The sequence below is a fragment of the Aquarana catesbeiana genome, linkage group LG03 (assembly GCF_042186555.1).
Source record: "Aquarana catesbeiana isolate 2022-GZ linkage group LG03, ASM4218655v1, whole genome shotgun sequence".
Lineage (NCBI taxonomy): Eukaryota > Metazoa > Chordata > Amphibia > Anura > Ranidae > Aquarana > Aquarana catesbeiana.
In genome coordinates this window covers 451,098,605-451,117,904 of record NC_133326.1, presented here as the reverse complement: position 1 = coordinate 451,117,904, position 19,300 = coordinate 451,098,605, and positions in this window count along the sequence as shown.

Genomic DNA, 19,300 nt, shown 5'->3' with positions numbered 1-19,300 from the left:
TTTTTATTGACACTTTTTCCCTAGCTGAATGGGTAGGGGTACCATGTACCCCATACTCATTCACATAGGGTGGGGGGCCGGGATCTGGGGGCCCTCTTATTATAGGGGGCTCCCGGATTCCGATAAGCCCCCCCGCCTGCAGACCCCGACAACCAATGGCCAGGGTTGTTGGGAAGAGGCCCTTATCCTCATCAACATGGGGACAAGGTGCTTTGGGGTGGGGGGCCCCGCAGGGCGCCCCCTCTCCCAAAGCACCCACCCCCCCATGTTGAGGGCATGCAGCCTGGTACAGTTCAGGAGGGGGGTGCTCGATCGTCCCCACCCCCTTTCCTGATCGGCCGGGCTGCATGCTCGGATCGGGGTCTGGTATGGATTTCTGGTACGCCGTTTTTTCGACGTAGGGGTTTCCCTTTATAATCCATACCAGACCTAAGGGCCTGGTATGACCCACGACGGGGCTCGCAAGGTGTCAATCTCGATGATAAAAGCGTCAAGATTGACTTCCTTTTCTAGCCCCGTCGTATCCGAGTCACGTTCAAATTGAACGGACTTATCCATGTGTGGGCAAGTCCGTTCATTCTGAAAGTCCGCCGTAACTCCGGCGAAAGTCCGTCGGAAAGACGGGCTGACTTAGCCCGCCGAAAAGTCCGGTCGTGTGTGGGCAAGTCCGTCCGTTTTAAAGTCTGGTGCACCTGGCGGACAAAGTCCGTCGGAAAGTGTGCCGGACCAAGTATGCCAGAAAGTCCGATCGTGTGTACGCGGCATAAGGACATGGATTACTGGAACCATGTCCTGTTTTCTGATGAGACTAAGATAAACTTATTTGGTTCAGATGGTGTCAAGCGTGCGTGGTGGAAACCAGGTGAGGAGTACAAAGACAAGTATGTCTTACTTACAGTCAAGCATGGTGGTGGGAGTGCCATGAGAATGATCCCCTCCCTTTTAGAGACTGTGCCACAGGGCAGTATTCTAACATGATAACGACCCCAAACGCACCTCCAAGACAACCACTGCCTTGCTAAAGAAGCTGAGGGTAAAGGTGATGGACTGGCCAAGCATGTCTCCAGACCTAAACCCTATTGAGCATCTGTGGGGCATCCTCAAATGGAAAGTGGAGGAGCGCAAGGTCTCTAACATCCACCAGTTCTGTGATGTCGTCATGGAGGAGTGCAAGAGGACTCCAGTCGCAACCTGTGAAGCTCTGGTGAACTCCATGCCAAAGAGTGTTAAGGCAGCGCTGGAAAATAATAGTGGCCACACAAAATATTGACACTTTGGGCCCAGTTTGGACATTTTCACTTAGAGGTGTACCCACTTTTGTTGCCAGCGGTTTAGACATTAATGGCTGTGTGTTGAGTTATTTTGAGAGGACAGCAAATTTACACTGTTATACAAGCTGTACACTCAGTACTTTACATTGTAGCACAGTGTAATTTCTTCAGTGTTGTCACATGAAAAGATATAATAAAATATTTACAAAAATGTGAGGGGTATACTTACTTTTGTTAGATACTGTATGTGAGGTTAGCTTCCAAGGAGAAGAGGATGAAGGGGCCAGGGGGGACCAGCAAAAGTCCCGTGGCTGGTTGGTGAGCAAAGCTAAGGGATATAAATGAGTGGTGTGAGTGAAAACATGAAAGCTGCAAGCTACAGTACATAAAAAACAAACCAACAGGTAACAATAGGACTTCACTTTCTTCCGCATGGGATTACTGTGTGAGACCAGCTCTCAAGAGCTCACCCGGTATTAAGGGTAAATAGGTGTGCCCATCTAAATAAGATTGGCACACAGTCTGGCCCATAAAAGTATCAGTGTGGGTGTTGGAGGAGAGCAGTGAGTGATGCCCATGAGAAATATTTGAAAGTGAGGTCCAGGAGGGTACACGGTGCATATATATCAGCCAGTAATCACAAACCGTATAAACGATACAACAGCCAAAAGTAACATAAAGCAGTGGTTCTAAACCCTGTTCTCAAGTACCCCCAACAGGCCATGTTTGCAGGTTTTCCTTTATCTTTCACAGGTGCTTTAAATCAGAGTCAATGCTTGGTATTTAGGACAGCTATTTTATCTAAGAGAAATTCCTAAAACATGGCCTGTTGGGGGTACTTGAGGACAGGTTGAGAACCACTGACATAAAGCACTGATTATTACCCAAATACCAAAATGTGGGGTATCGTGAGGAGATAAAGTCAGTGGTTTCTAGAATGGTTGGTAGGACCAGAGAATTTGAGGCATTTGGGGGGGTCCTTCCTAGGACTCCGCTGGTCTAGGTTGTGCCCTGGGAGGGAGGTTGGATTGGGCCTCAGGATTTAGGGAGCATAGAAAGGCCTCAGCCTCTGGAGGATCTTTAAAGGTAAGTTGTTCCCCACTTGGGGATCTAAGGGGATGTATGGGGGGGTATGCCAGAGTAAATTTGAAGTGCTGCTGGAAAAGTTCAGAGCAGGTGTGTTAAAATGCTCTTCTTTTCATTGATATGTCAATGGAGTAATCTGTGACGATTAGGATCTTAATGCTGTCAATTTGTAGAGACCTGGATTGGCAGTATTTTTGTAATATGGCAGCATTGTCTGCATAGTTTAAGTATTTATCAATGAGGGGGTGTGAGATCAGTAGAATGTGCGCCAAGGCGGTGGGCCCATTCGACTGTGCATGGGGTAGTGCGGCCTAAAGCTTCAGGAACCTGCGAAGCACAAAATTGCAAGGGAGAGGATGCTTGCAGGGATTCTAGGACTCCCACAAAATGCAGGTTGCTTCACCTTGACCTGTTTTCTAGGTCCTCCAGTTTTGGCATATGAAATGGTTAGTTTTGTCTTGTTGTTGTTCTGTAGCCTGGGCCTGATAAAGTTCATCCTCAATATTAGAAAGCCTAATTTTTGCCTTTTTAAGCCTAGCAGCTTGTTCACCCAGTTCTTTTTTGATCTGTGCCATCCCTGCCTGCACAGTTTTCTCCACTGAGGATGCAAAAGATGGGACAAGGAAAGCAGCCACTGCATGAGCAATGCACTCTGTGTTGTGCTCTGAAGGCTGGGGGAGGAATGAGCAGGGGCAACACTGATGGTGCCTTCACACCGTAACTCTATAGAGGCACTCTTGATGAAAACAAGAATTGGCCTTGATGTCAAAAATTAAAATTTTAAGCAACTGTCAAACAGGTGTGGAAAAATTGGGTTCTGGGCGTTGGTGGTGCCTTCACACCATGACCCTATAGAGGTACTCTTCATGAAAGCAAGAATTGGCCTTGATGTCAAAAATTCAAATTATATGCACCTGTCAAACAGGTGTGGAGAATTTTGTGCTTGGGTTTCTATTGTGCCCATGAAACCTATACCAAAAAAATTCTTCCAGATAAAATCAACACCCACAAAGCTAGGCAGCGTAGTCTTGCAGAGATTGCAGATCCAGAAAACACTTATTCTGTGCCATCGTTTGCTGCTAATCCGGGAATGATTCATTTTGATAATTGTTAGCTAGTTAACGGAATCTGTAGACAGACACGCTCTTTTATCTATCACAAAACCTCCGGCAGCACTGAATGCCCATTCAGAATACACGCTGAATGCAGGGCAGCCCAGCAGCTCAATTGCATACTGGACAAGTTCTGGCCTGTGGTCTATTCTCATGACCCAGTAACCCAGTGGATCGTCAACTGGAATGCTTTCCATGTCTGTTTTTGCCCCTAGATAATCTCCCACCATATAATGCAGACTCTGCCAAAAGGGGCGCGGAAACTGACAGCCCTGGGTGCCGAGAAATAAGAAAATTTTGAAATGCATCACTGAGGCAGTCTGCTTCTCCCCTGCTCCTCTCTTGACCAATAAAATACCCAAAAATATATTTTCCATGAGACTGTACCTACCAGAGTCTGGAAAGACGTTACATAAACTCCTCTTTAAGGTGTTCTCAAGATATTTCATCCTCTGCTCCCTTTGTGGGGACAGGATGAGTTCCCGAGACTTTCCCTTTGAAACGGTGGTCAAAGAGGGTTGCCAATCAATAGTGATCCTTCTCGTTGATGTCACAAATTCTCGGGTCCTTTTGCAGGCTTTGAAGAATGAGGGAGCCCATTGTGATGGACCCCAGTACTCATGGGGAGTATGTCCATCGTATTAGCTTCCCTTGCTCGGTAACAGAACAATCCAAGATCCCGTAGCTCCCCCAGTCACTTGTTTGGACACAGGGTAGCGCAAAACACCAACTGTTTATTGAAACACAGGCACCAAGAGATATACACTCTAAAACAACCACCCCCCCTTCTTTGCATAATGACACAGGGCGGGGTAAACTGTACATCCAGTAACATGAGACATAGATACATTCAAACTGTTCCACAAATAAATCAATCAGTAATTGGACATGTAGACGGCCTTATCAGCAGGAAGGACCATTGGAGAAATCCCCCCTCTAATAGCTGAGAGTGATATAATTAACATGAGCTAATTACCTAATCACTTAAACCGGCCTAGGTGACTAGACTATTCGGCACCTACAACCCTGAATACAAAGTACTGTACAATACATATTATTATAAGCATAAAACATAACATCTCACAATTGTTCCATAACAAGTTAAAGTGTTCATAAAATGAATCTAATCTACAAGAGATGCTCAGACAGACAGAAACAATGGGGACCCAATTAGCAATGGGAGAAAGACACTTAACAATAAACACATAACAAACCCCGCCCCACCTCAAACAATCCGGCAACAGTCTATTAGACAAACTCCTACAATATTTCAGCAGTCTGAAAAGGTGGAATTCATTTATCTTCATAGATTTCTTAAGGGATATTGTTGATAAATATTTCTGTCCCAAGTGAAGGTGCCTCCCCAACCCAGTCTGCAGGAGGGCCACCATATTCCCTATGACCATTAACCTGTGCAAAATTAATATTACCTCTTTCCCTCCACTCCAGAAAGAAAGCTTTATTTTTCCTTATTCAGAGAAGTAATCCACGCTCTCAGTGTCCATTAACTAGTTGTTCATCATTAGAGAATGATCTGCTCTCTCCCTGGGCCATAATCAGTGGGTAGGGGGCTTGCCCCTAGTCCCCTTCAAAAGTCCCTGTCCTGACTGGATCTGTCACACCCATGCCCTGCAAGTTTGCGGAGAAATGGGAAGCAGAGTCCTTGGGATCACTGAGAATTACAGTATCCTGAAATGCCTCCTCCCTTTCCAAGGTTTCTGGGGATGGAAAACCATCTCTTAAGGTTTGACGTATGTCTTCCTCTGCTTCAGTGCCTCCAAAACTGCCAGAATCCTCCTCCTCCCTCTCCCTTTGTGTGTTCTGTGGTGTCACAAGAATGGTGTCTGCCTTGAGAGACAAGGAAGTCTTTCTCTTCCTCCCACTGCTCTGCCTCAAATGCCCTGTCCATAGTTCCACACATAGTCTGTTACAGCAGGAACACAACAGGGATTGTGTCACTGATGCATGCATTGTCATGGCTGATCATCCTTGTCTCCTCAAATCATAACAGTACAGTACATGCATCCTTTATCAGAAACCAATAGCATGGGTAAAAAAAGCAGAGCTGCCCTGGGCCTGTCATGCCATACTCACACAAGTACTCGTTGACAACCCTCTGCTGCATGTGCAGTCGCTGCAGCATTGCCAAAGTTGAGTTACACCTGATAGGCATGTCACAAATCAGGCGGTTTATGTGCAGGTGGAATTCCCGCTGAATTTCAGCCAAACGAGCACTGGCTGTGTATGACCTGAAATGACTACACTCTTCTGGCCTGATCCTCCAACCCTGGGTACCTGTTTAAGAAATGCTGCACCACCAAATTGAGGACATATGCTAGGCAAGGCAAGGCACGGAGGGTGAACAGGAGGTTAGTGCGATTTTGACACACCACCATTCCTGGCTCAAGCTGGCGTGGCGTGAACCACCTCTGTGCCTTCCCCTGCAGATCTGAAAGAATCTCTGCTCCAGTGTGGCTCCTGTCCCCTAGACAGACCAGCTAAAGCACTGCATGAAATCTTTTAGCCTGACTCATTGAATAGCCCCTTGAACGCTTAGGGGGTACTGGTGGTTCATAGAACAATTCAGTAGAGGAGGTCATGGAGAAGGAGGAGGAGAGGGTGGAACTGACAAATCTCACATCATCACCACTAGCTGTATTGAGACATGGTGGCAAAACAAGCTGCAGCACTGAGCCATGTCCTGCATCCTTCTGAGTTGCAGGCAGTTACCCAGTGTGCTGTGAACAATATATATCGTCCCTGTCCATGCTTGCTGAACCACGTGTCTGCAGTAGCATGGACCTTGCAGCTGATTGCCTTGCCCAACGATGCCACAACATTGCCTTCCACGTGATGGTACAGCTGGAATGGCCTTATGTGCACAGAAATAGCATCTGGGAACCTAACATTGTGGTACAGCACATTCTGCAAAATCAAGGAAGGGGGCAGAATCCACCAGATGGAAAGGCAGGAATTGTAAGGCCAGCAGCTTTGACAAGCTCAAATTTAGACGCTGGGCATGTGGGTGAGAGTGACTGTATTTTTTTTTCGCTGCAGCAGCTGGGGCAGAGAAATTTGCCTGCTATACTCTACAGCTGGTGGTGTGCTGCTGGCAGACATGCTGCAAGAACCTATAACATAGATACATAGGGACATAGATAGGGGGGAGTTAGGGGGGTTGAAACCCCCCCAGAGCATCCTGTCAAAAATCAACTGCATGGGGTCCCTGCTGTGCTGTCTGTTTCTGATGTCATGTGTGGCTGGCAGCAGAGCAGGGACACCATGCAGTTGATTTCTGCCAATCAATTGCATTAGTCTGTAGCAGTGCTTTAATGCATATTAGTAGCTGTAGCTGCACTGCGCAGAATTCCGCACTCGGTCGGCACTCATGCTGTGCTGTTTACATTGCTGGCGGGCCGGGCTGTCAGATTCGGCTTGGGCTGACACTGTCTTCACGCAGCACTGAGCAGAGCAGCCGGCTGGCCCCTCTTCCGCCCACCGCTCTATTCCATTGGTTCCTTGCAGTGCTTGGGGGGGAGGAGGATTGCCGGGCTCTCGAGGGTGTTGTGAATAAGGTGGAAGAAGTACCGGCTGCTGGTATGAACCCTCCGCACTCCTCTCCTGTACGTACTGCCCACTGTCATACACTCCAGACTCCTCTCCTGTACATACCTCTCACTGGCATACCTGCCACACTTCCCTCCTGTACATACTGCCCCCATCATACCCTCCACCGTCCTCTCCTGTACATACTGCCCTCTGTCATACCCTCCACACTCCTTTCCTGTACATACTGATCACTGTCGTTCTCTCCGCTCTCCTCTCCTGTACATACTGAATTGTCCTGAGTTCCTTTCCCTATCTCAAAAGTGAGACTTCAGGGTTCTTTTTAGACCCCTGTTATATCACCAAAGCCCCCCCATTGAAATAAAAAAGTTAAACTTTTAAAATTGGAAAAAAAAAAGTGTAAAGAAATGCACGCTGCAGATCACCATCTTCCTGGTAGAGGCTCAAGTGCATTACTTTACCCAGCAGCCCATAATGCTGTTAAGGTGTCACTGACCATGATAGGCTCCTGGTACCTTTATTGGGTCACCTGCTTTAAGTCTCCTGCCACTCTGCATGTCATCGAGCTTGGTGTCCCTTTGTTTGGGCCTGCCAATTATAGTGCAACATGTCAGCCATCTTTAACCCATGATCTCAAATTGCCCGGGGGCCCCATGAGTAGTTAGTCCGCCCCTGATTGTGTGGCAACTGGCAAAGTTGGTGATTCAGGCTGGGCAGAGTCTTCCATGGCTGTTGTGTTAGGCCCTGTTTACATCTAGCAATTTGGGATTGTGGGTAGAATCACTGTGATTCTGCTCGCAATTCGAAATCGCACTGCAATGCTGGCAAAATGCAGCACATGTGTTTGTGTTCCATTCATTTTTTATTGGCACCAAAACACGGTTTGGTTTTGCTGTGATTGTTGAGCGATTTGTCATACAACAAATAACCAAAACCGCACTGCAATTTAGGGTCCACTAAAAATTAATGGAACACAGACACGTGTGCTGTGTTTTGCCAGGAGGGAGGCCGGGTCACCCATTTACGTCACCGGTGGCCCCACCTTCAGCTATATAAGAACTGTCACCAAGAAGAAGCATCACTCGGTGGGAGCCTCCCAAGGGGGTGGAGGTGTTGCGTCTTTTTTTTTCTTTTTTTGGCTCGTCGGGCTGCGTGATGGAAGATGAATGGACATTTTTGTTTTTTTATCTTTTAATAAAGGACTTGTCCCTGTCTTTTTTACTATTTTTTTACACTCTCTTTTGTGAAATGGTAAGGGTACAATGTACCCCTTACCAATTCACATAGGGGGGGCCAGGATCTGGGGATCCCCTTGTTAAAGGGGGCTTCCAGATTCCGATAAGCCCCCCGCCCGCATAACCCCACAACCACCGGGCAAGGGTTGTGGGGATGAGGCCCTTGTTCCCATCAACATGGGGACAAGGTGCTTTGGGGGGCTACTCCAAAGCACCCTCCCCATGTTGAGGGCATGTGGCCTGGTATGGTTCAGGAGGAGGGGCGATCTCTCGTCCCCCTCTCTTTTCCTGCAGCCTGCCAGGTTGCATGCTCAGATAAAGGTCTGGTATGGATTTTGGGGGGACTCCTACGCCATTTTTTTTTATTTTGGCGCAGGGTTCACCTTAAAATGTAGGTCTTGTATGGATTTTGGGGTGGACCCCTACGCCTTTTTTTTTTAAATGAGGCACAGGGTTTTCCTTAATATCCATACCAGACCTGAAGGGCCTGTATGGATTATAGGGGGAGCCACACACAATTTTTTTTTACATTTTTTGTTCAGGGTTCCCCTTAATATTCATACCAGACCCAAAGGGCCTGGTAATGAACTGGGGGGGGGGGACCCATGCCGTTTTTTTAAATGAGTTTTATCGATCTTGCTGAGACCCAACAATTCATTACAGCCGCGATCAGTTTTAAATGACTTTTTTCCTTTAGAAATGTAATTTTGCTGTGGTACTGTTCTAAAAACGGGAAAACTGAGCCACTTTACAGGCATACTATAGACATCCCCCAGGCATGATATTTACAGGAATATTTCATTTTTATTGCTTCACTTTAAGCATTATTAAAATCACTGCTCCCGAAAAAACGGCCGTTTTTAAAACTTTTTTTGCATTGATACATGTCCCCTGGGGCATGACCTGGGGCCCTAAACACTTTTTATGACAATAACTTGCATATAAGCCTTCAAAATGAGCACTTTTGGTTTTTCATGTTAATGTCCCATAGACTTTAACTGGTCCGGCGGCTTTAGAATTTGCCCTGAACACCGCATATTGTTCAGTGTTCGCCGAACGTCCGAACAACCAATGTTCGTCCCGAACTTATGCTCGGGCCGAACCGTTCGCCCATCCTTAGTGACTACATTTATGTAGCACGGCCTCCGCACAATATTAGTGGCATTTTCCTCAATACATATATTGAATTTGGACTATTTCATATACTATATTTAACTTTGCCAGATCTCATTTTAAAATTTATTAGGGTTGTCCCGATACCACTTTTTTAGGACCGAGTACAAGTACCGATACTTTTTTTCAAGTACTCGCCGATACCGATTACCGATACTTTTTTTTTTAATGTCACGTGACAGTTTTTTTTTTTGCTATTTTTTTTTGGGGGGGGGGGGTGAACGTTGTATGTGTGTGTGTTTTTTTTGTTTTTTTTTACAATTTTTATTTTTTACAATAATATTTTTTTATTCTTTATTGTTTTTTTGTTTTTTAATCAGCCCTTTTGGGGGGCTTTGGTGAGATATCAGGGGTCTTAACAGACCTCTGATATCTCCCCCTTGAGACAGAGAAAGAGACAGAGGATAGAGATTCCCCAGTCCCTTTCTCTGCAGCCTCAGCTGCACTGAGAATGAATGGAGAGAAGACAGCGGCTCCTCTCCATTTATAAACTGACACATCGTAATCACAGGAGATTACAATGTTTCAGTTATGTGAATGGACAGAGTCAGCTGACTCTATCCATACACAAAGGAAGGAGGGGGAGGACGGAGGAACTGAGGGGGAGAACGGAGGGGACAGATAAGGAGAGAGGAACAGAGGGGGAGTACGGAGGGGGACAGATAAGGAGAGAGGAATGCAGGGGACAGCGGAGAGGCACAGAGGAAAGGAGGGGGCATGGAGGAGGATGCAGTGACAGTCAGCTGTGAGCGATCACCGCCGTATGTCACTAAAGCTGGTGAAAGCCGCTGGGGGAGAATCTTGTAACTCCCCCACGCGCCGATCACAGCTGTCCTCTAGGTCAGTGTTTCTCAACTCCAGTCCTCAAGGCGCACCAACAGGTCATGTTTTCAGGATTTCCCTCAGATGAAACGACTGTGGTCATTACTAAGGTGGTGAAACTGATCAAATCACCTGTGCAAAATAGTGGAAATCCTGAAAACATGACCTGTTGGTGCGCCTTGAGGACTGGAGTTGAGAAACACTGCTCTAGGTATCGGGGAAGCATTGGGAGCATTTGCCCGAGTACAAGTACTTGGGCAAATGCTCGGTATCGGTGCCGATACCGATACTAGTATCGGTATCGGGACAACCCTAATATTTATTTTCACTATACTAGCATGGCAACATATAAAATATGTGTGTTTATTTAGTTTGACTTAATATTGGTTTTCAGCAGCTGTGTTTATTATCACTAGCGCATTTTCTATTTTTGTTTGTTAGAAGTTAAACATGCTTCCAATTTCTCTTCTCCAATCTCTCCCAGTTCCAGTTCCCATTTGCCCCTACAGGGTAGACTTGCTGCAACCTGAGGGCCAAAAGGGCAGTTTATTCATGAGAGATCATGTCTTTATTGCTGCATTCTGACAGTATATTATGGATCAATAGATGATTCGCAAAGGCTAGAGTAGAGGGGTGGGTCTGGGCATGGAGCACATGGCACAACTGCAAAAATCTAAAGGACTGCTGTCTCGGAAGTGCAAATTCCTCTTGTAAAGTACGAAATGCTTTCAATATGTTCTGGGAGTAAAATTGTGCTATTAAATGTATACTCAATTAGACTAGTTCCACATAATTGGGCTTCTCCCATAGCAGCATGGTTTTTAGGAATCCATTGGCCCGTAAGCTTGACTCTGTATGTTTCCATAATCATTTTAATAGTGGCACAGTGGGGAAAAATATGTGGGAAGCCCGTTTCTATATGTGACATTTCTGTTTAAACACCTGAGGATATTAAAAAGCTGCGCATAGGGTCTGAGCTGTCTACTAGATCCCATCCCACTAGATGTTGGAGTTGAGCAACAATAAAATAGTTTCTAGGATTGGGAACAGCTAAGTCTCCTTGCTCTTTACTGAACTATAACATAGTGAGCTTGATTCTAGCTTACTGTTTTTTTCAAATTAGATCCCTAAATTGAGTATCAATATGGACAAATCATTTGCGGGGTATTCAGATTGGGTAATTGTGGAGTATATACAAGAATTGTTGGGCCTATACCATTTTGTTTCTCCCTATTACTTAGTGAGCATTTCTTTTTCAGGCAAGCCTCTCAAACCCTGTGTCAGACTCCCTATTGCTTGAAGCTGCGCACGTTGCAGAGGAGGCAGATTGAGAATCCTGTGGAAGTATTGGAGTTTTTAAGTGATTTTGGGAACTCTGTTTAGAAATTTAATTAAATATTCAGGATGATGGAGTATGGTACAAACTATACTATCAGACTGTTGTGTGGCTGGTTAGTTTTCTGAAGGTTAGGGCTTTATTTTCTACAGCTTTTAGATCTGTTGTGATTGCTACTTCCACCAGTCAATGTAGGCCTATTAACGCTGGATTAAAAAGTGTTGCATCCAAAACTACCCAAAAAAAATGTATTTTTACATTCTAATGAACCAGACTGGGGTGCTGCTGATATTGTATTGAAGCAAAGTAATAGCATAAAAGTAGAAAAAAAGTAAATTACACCTCTAAAATATGTGATGCCAAAATTTGGTGCAACTGACACTGCCTGTGAAAATTGCACTTTTCTGTAACAACACATACAGCTTAAAAACATATCCCAAACATCTATTTGAAAGGATAGGTGTTTTTCCATGTCACTTTTGAAGTTGCATAGGAAGGAGGACCCTCCCCCATGGAACAATATTTTTTTACATTTTTATTTTGTTCTGTTGGCACATGCCACCTTTGAAGTTGCACTTGAAAATGGCCAGAATTGATTTTAGAGATGCACCCCCAGGGGAATTCCCCTCTTAGATAAGTGTCCCAATTAAAATATTTCCACTTGCCCCAATAAAAGTGATGAAACTCCCCAAAGGGGGCTCAGACAGCATTACAACTTGACAGAAGGTCTAATCCATACCCACTCTATCCAAAACTAAAAAAAAAAAACTGACCTCTAATGTAATAGAAGCATTCACAGTAACGACCAATGTAAGGAGGGGTTTACACTGACCACCAATGTAAGGGGGACATTTACACTGGCCACTAGCGTGAATGAAAGGATTCTATACCAAGCACCAATGTAATGAGAAGATTTACACTGACAACCACTGTAACTGAGACATTTAGCCTGCGTTCACATTTGTGTGTGTTGGAAACCCATGCAAAATCGCTTTCCTGACACCACAGAAATGTTCTTCCAGTGGCAGCTGGTGCTCAAAATTATTTGGGGGGGTGCAAACAAACTGAAAAATACTGAACCCCCCCATCAATTGCAGCCTCACTGTGCCTATCAAATGCAACCACTGTGCCCATCAATTGCAGCCACTTGTGCCCATCATATGCAGCCATTGTGCCCATCAAATGCAGCCTCTGTAACCAAATGCAGCCACTTGTGCCGATCATATGCAGCCACTTGTGGCCATCATATGCAGCCACTTGTGCCCATCATATGCAGCCACTGTGTCCATCATATGTAGCCACGGGTGCCCATCATATGCAGCCACTTGTGCCCATCATATGCAGCCACTTGTGCCCGTCAATTGCAGCCACTTGTGCCCGTCAAATGCAGACACTTGTGCCCATCAAATGCAGACAATTGTGCCCATCATATGAAGCCACTTGTGCCCATCATATTCAGCCATTGTGCCCATCAAACACAGCCACTGTGCCCATCAAATGCAGCCACTGTGCCCATCAAATGCAGCCACTTGTGCCCATTATATGCAGCCACCTGTGCCCATCATATGCAGCCACTTGTGCCAATCATATGCAGCCACCGGTGCCATCATATGCAGCCACTTGTGCCCATCATATGCAGCCACTTGTGCTCATCAAATGCAGCCACTTGTGCCCATCAAATGCAGCCACTTGTGCCCATCAAATGCAGCCACTTGTGCCCATCATATGCAGCCACTTGTGCCCATCATATGCAGCCACCTGTGCCCAACATATGCAGCCACTTGTGCCCGTCGAATGCAGCCACTTGTGCCCATCAAATGCAGCTACTTGTGCCCAGTATATGCAGTCACTTGTGCCCATTATATGCAGCCACTGTGCCCACCGACCCCCCTGCTTGCGGCTCTGGTAGCACCCCCAACCCCCCCACGTGTGGCTCTGACAGAGGGGACTTACCCCAGCAGCTCCTCTCCATTGCACCAGAGCAGTGGCGACCTCTGCTTCAGCGTGTATCCTCTGCTCCTCTTCCTAAGTGCCAGGCATCCAATAGGGTGGCCTGGCACTTTGGCCAATCAGGAAACAGTTCTGATGCCCTGCATCCTGATTGGTGGGAAGGAAGGTTAGTGTGAAAATAGCAAAAATTAATTCGCTATTGTCACACAATTGGATGGGATCAGGGCGCACTCTCTGTGCCCTGAGCTCACCCTATTTTGAAGCCTATTAGAGCCTCTGGCTCATACTGTTTAAAAAGGAAAAAATACAGTACCCTTGATGGTGTCTATTTTGATAGAAAACTTTAAGGAGAGTTCAGATATTTGAGGCACCGTTGACAACAAATCATTATTATTATTATTTTTTTTCATATTTAATATTTTTATTACTGATTTAAGAGGAAGAAAGGCATACACTTTACCAACATCAAATATATCATATTATGCATGTCTATATGCTAATCTAATATACAAATAAATTAATTTTCTTCTAAAGCCAAGACCATGCTCTCTAATTACAACAAAGTCAAAGCCTCATTACAATCCCCCAAACGCATTAAGGCAGAGATCCTCTCCCGTACCTAATCAAAATATATCTCCAACTCCGTCCTGGGGGGTTCTATATATATTTTCCTTAAGCGTCTAACTCTCTCTTACCTCTATATTTAAAAAAAAAAAAAACAACAAAGACATAAAAAAAAAAAACAACAACAAAGTCATAAAAAAAAATCAAAATCAAAAATAAATAAATAAAACCCTAAGGGGAGGGAGGGGCAGAGCCCATCTCCTGCCTCCCCATCCCCTCCTCCTCCCCCTCTCCCCCACATCCCCCTCCCCTGCCAAGAATTCAAGAATCCAATGGCCACATCTTCTGTTTTCAATCATTAGAACTTACATCTATAAGGTTTTTTCCCTCTTCTGTATTAATGAAAAGATTCCATGGAGACCATGTTTTCAGATATATTCCTCTCTTTTGCCGGGATGTCCAAACCAAATCTTCCATAAGGTTCAATTGTTCTACTCTTTTAAGCCACAATCCTACCATTGGTGGTTGTGCCTGCTTCCAAGTGAGTGGAATACATGCTCTAGCTGCATTCAGCAGATGACATAGAATAGATTTCTTATATGATTTAACTGGGATTTTAGTATCTTGTAATAGGAAGAAAGATGGATCCTCCGGAAGCTCCTGATCACTACATTTTTGAGCAATTCTCCGGACTTCCTTCCAAAAGTTCTCTATTCTGGGGCAGGACCAAAAAATATGCATTAGCGTCCCCTCCTTCCCCCCGCAATGCCAGATACCTCCGGGTAGCATCTGTTTAGGAATGCTGGGGTGCGGTACCACCGGGACAGACTCTTAAAATTTGTCTCCTGCATTCGTATGCAGATTGACAACTCAAATATATTGTGTATCATATTAGTACACTGCTCTTCCGTAAAGGTTCGACCCAGATCTCTCTTCCACCCCCTCAAAAAGGGCAACCTAAAGTCCTCCGAGGGTAATACCAGCAGCGCGTACGTTTTAGAAAGGGTTTGGTGGAATACACCGCTTCCGTTACAATATTACTCAAAGATTGTTAGAGTGCACCCATAACTACTTGGCAGGATTAAAGTGTTCAAAAAATGTCTCAACTGTACCGCTCGCCAAAAATCCAAACAGTATGGTAAAGATCCTGTTGTCAATGAAAATATTGTGGGCCATGCTTCCCCTTTTAAAAAATGAGAGGCCTGGAAGATCCCCTGTTCCATCAATGCCGTAAAATTTCCCTTCCTCAGACCTGGCTCAAACTGGGGATTCCCCAGCATTGGAAACAATGGTGAAATTATTGCCGAAAGTTTACCCTTATAAAAAAGCTCAAAGCCTATCTTTAGGGTGGGTCCTATCACAGGGTGTGCCCTTGTAATAGTCAGAAGGTCTTTATAACAACAAGCGGCCCGTTGCAGTAAAGCACTGCTCTGAGCCTGCTCCAGGCCCGGCCATAACTTCCCATCTCCATGTTTACTCCAATCAAGTGGCTTAATAAAGCCGCCTGATAGTATTTGTACATGTCTGGTACAGCTAGTCCACCCTTTTGTTTGGGTATAGTCAACAGGGCTCTGCTAATCCTTGGGTGTTTATTTGCCCAGATAAATCTGACAAGAAGGGAATGTATCTGTTTGAAATAATATTTAGGTATAGCGATAGGTAATGCTTGGAATAAATACAAAAACTTCGGCAAGATATTCATTTTAATAATATTACACCTCCCAAACCAGGAGTGGAACCCTCTCTGCCACCTTTCCAAGAGGACTCGCACTCTATGTAATATTGGTGGGAAATTAAGATTGTATGTATGGGAAAGATTTGCTGGGATAAAAGTTCCCAGGTATTTCAAGGCTTGATCTGACCATTTAAATTTGTAACTTGCCTTCAGTGTTCCTAATATGTTGCTAGATATCCCAACTCCCATTGCCTCGGATTTTGATACGTTGATCTTAAAGTCTGATAAGGAGCTATATATCTCTATTTCTTGAAGAAGGTTAGGTAATGATACAATCGGATTAGTCAATGAAAACAACATATCATCTATATATGCCGAAGCTTTATACTGCATACCTCCTATTGATATGCCCCCTATATCTGGATTTGACCGGATCCTACACATTAAGGGCTCCAACGACAAAACAAATAATATTGGGGACAGTGGGCATCCCTGCCTCGTTCCATTCGTGACACTAAAAGGCGGAGATAGCACCCCGTTCACCTTAACCTGAGCTGATGGTTGTGTATAGATACTCGAAATCCATCTAATCATATTGTTACCCATCCCTACTTGTCATAACACCGCAAACATAAACTGCCAATTAATGCGATCGAAAGCTTTCTCTGCATCTGTTCCCAGAAATTAGGATGGGATTTTGGAAGTATTAGCTATATGAATTAAATTCAAAGTCCTAATAGTATTATCTTGTGCTTCCCGTGTCTGGACAAACCCTACCTGGTCCAAATGGACCAGGGAGGGTAGATGCTGTTGGAGCCGCATTGCCAAGATCTTAGAGAAAAGCTTCAGATCCGCATTTAAAAGGGATATCGATCTATAACTCCCGCATTGTGATGGGTCTTTACCTTCCTTAGGTAAGATCGTGATTAACGCTTTCAGGGATTCCATCTGGAACAAACCTGAATCTCCCAATCCAATATACATTTTAACCAAATAAAGTCCTAAAATAGGAAAGAGCAGCAACAGGATTAGTAGCGTGGTAACCTATTGGAAAAGATCGGTTCCTAAGAAAAGGGAGGCTATTCTCTTTAAAATGCATTTCCTGGACAAATGCTATGTCAGTCCTTGATCTTTTCAAATCCTGAAGAAGTATACGTCGATTTTCGGGGATGTTTAGTCCCTTAGCATTAATTGACATTATTGAAATGGTACCCATTTCTTTTACCTCTCACCCCAACTAGGGGGAAAATCTCTAAACTCAGGAAGAACCCAGGCAAAAGAGAGGGGGAGAGAGGAGATGGGGTGGGAGAGGAGAAAAAAAAAACCACAGACGGCCTAACACAAAAAAAATACCACCCCTACAGAGGGCCTAACACAGAGAAAAAAAACCCTCAGAGGGCCTAACACTGAAAAAAAACCCACAGAGGGCCTAACACAAAAATAAATTAATACATTTAAAAAAAAGGGCACCTCTCCCCAGGGGGATCTAAAGCAAATCAGCTTTATGCACTCGACCTAAATTCCTTATACTTTGAGTGCTAACCTACTGGGGGGATGTGGTTGAGCATGTCCTAGAGGAGGGAGTCCCCGACTTACCTCCGCCAGCTCCTCTAGTCTACCTACGATCCTTATGATGTTATATAGCTACTATATATCTAATGCCTTCTAAGTAGCCATACTTCATATACATTTGTATACCTACATATACATATACATTTTTATTACTTTAACCTGAAAAAACCCAATCTGTGAATCATAAAAATCTTAAGACCACAAACCAAAACAGAAAAAAGAAAACCAACCGTTGAAGGCAAAAGGGGAAGAAAAAAAAGAAAAAACAAAAGGATTACTTTCCTTCCCTTCCCCTTTCCCCTCTTTTTACATCTCTGGAGAGTATAACTTAGGGAGGAGGAGAGAAACAAAACAAAAAACACCCCACCGGGGGAATCTCCCCCCCTTCTCCTCCCACCCTCCACCACCCCCAAACCTCCCCAGTGCTTCAACTCCCAGCCCTCCATTGATTCTTCTATTTACATTTTCCTGCCCCTCTTATCTCCCCCCTCCTACTTCCCCAACAGTCTCACCTTATATTATATATTAGTGTATTAGTGTATTAGTGTATTAAGTTGTACTACTATCTTAGTGTAATTTATCGTACTTTGTGTATGTGTAATATCCTATACACACCCTTTTACTTATATCATGGTGTCCCCTTCCAATCCCACATCTCAAGAGTAACCACTTCCCACTCCCCACATTCACCCCCCACCCATCCCCTGTATTGAAACCAACCCAATTGTGCCTATGTCCATCCGTGAATCTGTACACACCACAAGACCTCCACCTCATTCAAAAACCCAAATAACAACAACAACAACAACAAAAGAAAAAGAAAAAAAAAAAAGATAATAATTTAGTGCATCTATTGCTATCCAAAAAGGAGAGGGGATACGGGGGCATCCCACTACATATCTTTATATTTAGGGCTATCTACTGTGTAAAAAAAAAAAAAAAACACCCGCAGAGGGCCTAACACAAGAAAAAAAAAAAACCCTAAAAGTGCCCAAAAAAAAAAAAGGGGGGGAAATTATATATATTTGCCCTCCCCCCATCTCCCTAGAGACAAAGTTATTGTCCTTCTATTAACCCCAATGTCCCCTCCGGAGTTAAATTATCTTGTCGGAATGCTTATAGGCTCTTTATAGCTTTATCTTATCTCCTTGTAAATAACTGTAACCAGTCAGGAACCGGAAATGGTTCAATACCTAGAAATAAAAAAAAGTCTGGTAGGTCTGTTTTAGGTCGCAGCCAAAATGAAGAACCCCCCTTCCGTATAAGAAATGAGATTGGGAATCTCCAACGGTATGTACCACCGCATTCTCGTATCCGCTCCAACACCGGACGAACCAATGCTCTGCATTGTAGTGTGGCTCTTGACAAGTCCGGTAAAATCTTCAGTTGTACACCCTGAAAGTCTATGTCTCCTACTTCCCATGCTTTCTTTAATATAGCTTCCCTATGCATAAAGTCATGTAAGCGGCATATCACATCAGGGGGGCAACTTAAATCCCTGGGCCTCGGACCCAAGGCTCTATGTACTCTATCGAGCACCAAGTTCAGGGGTGTAGCAATTTTTTAAAAATAGACTTTACCGTGTCCTGAAGATTTTCCTGATCCGTAGTTTCTGGGATCCCCCTGAGCCGAACATTGTTTCGATGGCTGCGGTCCTCGAGGTCCTCCAACTGAAGCTGTAACTGTAGTGTCACTGCATTATCTGCCTGGGTGAGCTTTTCTTTCTCCAGACCAGCCACTCTTTGCTCCAGGGTCTGCAATCCCGCCTCACCATTTGTTACACACTCTGCTAGTACTTTCAGCTCTGTATTCACCTTTTGAAGTTCTTTACGATGTGTTTCCTCTGCCTTTACAATTATAGCTTCTATATCCGCTCTAGTAGGGAGAGCCAGTATGAGCATTCTCAAATCCTCCATTGCCAGATTACCTGGCTCCAT